Raw genomic sequence first — 4976 nt, 5'->3', positions numbered from 1 at the left:
CTATCCTAGTGCAGAGCTGTTCGAGTGAATCTATATGGCAGGGGAGCTGCAGGGATGGACCCAGAGGACTGTGGAAGGCATGCTGGGCTTTGTCAAGGTTAGATACCTGCAGTGGCTTTCTCCTGCTCCCCAGCTCTGGGGCAACCCTGGTGTCTCGGGTACAGCTGAGGGTGGCTGTGCCCAGGGGAAGTAGTGTAGTACAGGAAAGGAACAAAACTGACTAACTCCAGAGCAAGTCAGCGTCACTGGTGGACCCCAAGACTGGCAGGAAGTATTACAGGAAGGGGCTTCATCATGGCCTTTTTGTAATTGGAACCATGGATCTTCAGTGTTCTTCGACACGGCGGGCACAGTGAAAGACGACGCTCTTCCCAAAGCTATGGGGAAAAGACTGCTAAGTCACACCAGCTTTATGCCGTTAACTCTGGAGGACCCAGCAGTGCTAGGGCACTGAGCCTAAAAATGTGGTGCCTAGTCCTCTGCCACATGGCACTTAACTGCCTTCCAGAGCAAACAAGCTATAGTTGTGTTTACACTTACACTGTAGGCTAATTCAGACCAAACTCACATTGGGACCTCAGTGGTCAAAGACTTCCGAGATGGAAAGGATATGGGGGTTTGTTGAAGCAACCTGAGAACACTCCTAGAAAGGAGTAGCGTTTGGTCAGGGCCTGGAACCATAAGCTCCTGAGAGATGTTGGTGCTTGTACAATATTCCATTTTGTGGAGGAAGTGAAGAATGAAACAACATGGGGTGGAGGGATGGCTCTGTAGTTAAGAGCATTTGTTGCTCTTGCAGAGGACCTCACTTTGGTGCCCATGGTGGTTTGAAACCATCTATAACCCCAGTTCTAGAGGATCCAATACCCTCTTCTGAAAAATGAGGGCAGCAGGCATTCCACATGTCACACACACACGTCACATATACATACATGCAGGTAAAACACTCATCATACACATGAAAAAAATCTTGCTGGGCGGTGGTGGTGCACGTCTTTAATCCCAGCACTCGGGAGGCAGAAGCAGGAGGATCTCTGTGAGTTCAAGGCCAGCCTGGTCTACCAAGTGAGTTCCAGGAAAGGCGCAAAGCTACACAGGGAAACCCTATCTCAAAAAAACAAAACAAAACAAAAAAACAACTTACATTTTCTTTTTTTTAAATCACCTTTTAAAAATGATCACTGAGGGGCTGGAGAGATGGCTCAGAGGTTAAGAGCACTGACTGGTCTTCCAGAGGTCCTGAGTTCAATTCCCAGCAACCACATGGTGGCTCACAACCATCTGTAATGAGGTCTGGTGCCCTCTTCTGGTTGGTCATACATGCTGCATACATAATAAATAAATAAATAAATAAATAAATAAATAAATAAATAAATAAATAAACAAACAAACAAATCTTTTTTTAAAAAAATCACTGAGCTGGGCGTTGGTGGCGCATGCACTTGGGAGGCAGAAGCAGGTGGATCTCGAGGCCAGCCATGTCTACAGAGTGAGTTCCAGGACAGCCAGGGATACACAGAGAAACCCTGTCTCGGAAAAACCAAACCAACAAAAAAATCATTGATGGGCTGGTGAGATGGTTTAGAAGTTAAGAGTACTGGCTGCTCTCAGAAGACCAGGGTTCAATTCCCAGAACCCACATGTCAGCTCACAATTCTCTTATCTCTAGTCCCAGGAGAATCAGATGCCCTCTTCTGGCCTCTGCAGTGCAATGCATATATAGACATCCACGCACATGCAGGCAAAGCACACATACATATAAAAATAAGTGTTGTTGGGCGGTGGTGGCACATGCCTTTAATCCCAGCACTTTTGGGAGGCAGAGGCAGGCAGATCTCTGTGAGTTCGAGGCCAGCCTGGGCTACCAAGTGAGTTCCAGGAAAGGCGCAAAGCTACACAGAGAAACCCTGTCTCGAGAGAAAAAAAAAGTGTTAAAGAGATTTAAGAAAAAAGGTTACTGGGGTGCTAGAGAGATGGCTTAACAGCACTGGCTGCTCTTCCAGAGGACCTGGGTTCAAATCCCAGCACTCACATGCAGCTCACAGCTGTCTTGTAACTTTAGTTCCCAGGAGTTCCAACACTCACACAGACATACATGTAGGCAAAACACCAATGTACACACACACACACACACACAAAGTCTTTATCAATGACCACTGCTTTTATGAGATGGACTTTGGCACTGAGCTCACTATCTAGCCAAGGATGACCTTGAAGTCTGATTTCCTGCCTCTGCCTCCTAAGTGCTGGGATTACCAGTATGCACCACTACACTCACCTGTCTGTCACCTTGCCTTTGAATGTTTAGAATGTCACTGCAGGACTCACTTCTATGAAACAAGCTCAGAGAAAGGTGCCTTAGCAGATATGCAGTGGGCTTGCCGTGAACCTCTGGCCTCCGTGGATTCTTGGCCTACTCCCGTTTTCCAGTCAGACTGCAGCCAAATACAGAGCACAGAAGGGCTTTGTGGACTTCCTGGTACCACTTCCTGCCAGCAGCCTCTCCTGCCAGCCATGAAAGAATTTCCTTGTTCATTTTCAAGCATGTGCTGCCTGCCTCATTCCAGATGAGCTGCTGGCTCCTCCCATCATGCCTTGGGTCCTTTGCCAAAGAGAATCCCTAGCCCTTCAACACTCATTAACGTTCCCCTAACAGTCCTATTTGAGGTGACTGAGGCCCTGTCCAGCTTGGTATTCACTTAGGAGCCCAGACTGGCTTTGAAGTAATCGACCTTAGCCCTCAGTGCTGGATTTAGAGGATGAAGGACTGTGCCGGACCAGTTTGGAATTATTAGAAGGTTCTAGCCCTCATTATCTGAGCTCAGCACACTTGCTATGCTGCTTATTAACTGTATCTCGATCTGTAATTAACATCCTAGTGCTGTGGGCGGGAAGAAAAACTGTCCACCACTGCCTTCTATAAACTCCCTTCACTTGTGACTACTTTTTCTTAATGAGGAACAACCAACCCAGTCAGAGGACTGGGAATAATGAAGTGCCTGTTCTCTGGGTGTTAAGATTTGACCCTAAGTGTCCCCCAAGGTTCGTGTAGCAAAGGCTTGGTCCTCAGCTGAGAGGCTTTTGGTATGTGGTAGAGTCCTCTAGGGGTGGAAGGAAACCAGGTCCTGGGGCTGTGTCCTTGAAGATACAGGAACCTCTCCGCCTTTTCTTTCTACTGTCAAGACTCTGCAGCTGTTGTTCTCTGCCACAGTCCCAGCTACCATGTCCAGCTTTGCCACAGGCCCTAAAACAATGGTCCAGCTGCCCATGGAGTAACTTCAAGAAAAAAGGATGCCTGAAAGCCTCGAGGAGGAAAGTGAAAGGAAACAAACACGCCAGGTTTGGTGTGACTGCAGTACTTGAGAGATGGGAGCAGAAGGATCAGGAATTCACCGGAAGTCTCAGCGACATAGTTCAAAGCCAGCTTCGGCTACATGATACTTTATCTCCCATCACAACAGAAATGATAACCAGAGGCTGGACATGGGAGCACAACACTTTAATCTGAGCATTCAGGAGGCAGAAGTCTATGGATCTCGAGTTGGAGGCCAGCCAAAGGTACGCTGTGAGACCCCATCGGAAAGAACAAAAGGTATCAGACCTCATAAATGGTTTATCTCTGGTATTTTGTGGTAAGGGCATTTGCCAATGGCATAGTTGATTGCCTTGGTGAGAGGTATGTGGCAGGTTTGGGTCCTCAGTGTGTCACCCAATAAACATCTTCATAGCAACCTTTCTGCCCTCTAGTCTATTATACTAAGAATACAAAATTATCACTGTAACTATCATATTTAGAGTTCCACCACTAGATATTTTTTAATTTTGCTTTTTGAGATAAGGTCTCATATAACCATGCAAACTAACTCCTGCCTCCAAAATCCAAGGGCTGAGATTATGTGTGTGTGCCTGGCTTAGGCCATTTTCTTTAAAGATGTGGAGTGTATTTTAAGGTACCAACAGATTCCTGAGAAAGGATACCCACCCCTAGGCGCCATCAGCCAACAGTGACTATTGATGGAGAGAGAAGGGATCGGTTCTAGCTGCACAGCTGTTTAGGACAAAATGAGTCCCTCCACTGGATGACAGCTTTTCTCCTCTGGTGGTGCTTACACCAGCAGCCAGGCAGGGTGGTGCACACTTGTAATCCCGGCACTGGGGTCTGAGGCAGGATGAGTAGTTAGTTACCTGTGAGTAGCTGTATAGTTCAAGGACAGCTTGGATAACAGGAGACAGCCCAGCGCTGAGGAAAAGGGCAAGAGGATCTGACAAGTTTGAGACTAGCTGTCTACATGGGAGGGCTGGGCCACATAGCAATACCCTGTCTCATAGAGTCCCACAAACAAAGGACAGGGGCTAGGGATTTAGCCCAACTGTAAAACACTTTGTCCAGCATGCACAAAGGCCTAGGTTTAATCCCCAGCACAAACAAAACAACAGCAAACAAACCACTCCTACCCAGAATAAGCTAGGACTATGGCCCACTCTTATAATTCTACCATTGGGGAAACTGAGGCAGGGGGTTGTTGAGTTCAATTCCTAGTATGGCATACTGGGTGCTGTGGTGGGTGGCACTTGCTTGTACCCTAGCACACAAAGGCAGAAGGATCAGAAATTCAAGATTCACTTGAGAGGCAGAGACTATTGGATCTTTGAATTCAAGGCCAGCCTAGTCTATAGAGCGAGTTCCAGGACAGCCAGAGCTATGACACAGAAACCCTGTCTGGAAAAACAAAAAGTTCAAGGTCATTCTTGGCTCCATCAGGCCAGCTTAGGTTAAATAAAACCCTAAGGGCCCCCCATGTGAAGTGATTACACTGAAAGCATCCCCCCTCATTCTCCCCCTCCCTGCCTTCCAAATCTCCCCCTCCTCCTTCCCACTGCTTTCTTCCTGCACTCTGTAGAATCATACACGTCTATGAGTGAGGTCAGCCCTCGCTTATTCCCCTAGGGTACTCTTGAGTGGAGAGGAATGAGGA

This window comes from Onychomys torridus, chromosome 2 (assembly GCF_903995425.1).
Source record: "Onychomys torridus chromosome 2, mOncTor1.1, whole genome shotgun sequence".
NCBI lineage: Eukaryota > Metazoa > Chordata > Mammalia > Rodentia > Cricetidae > Onychomys > Onychomys torridus.
The sequence above is the reverse complement of the archived record's forward strand: the minus strand, read 5'-3'. Positions refer to the sequence as shown.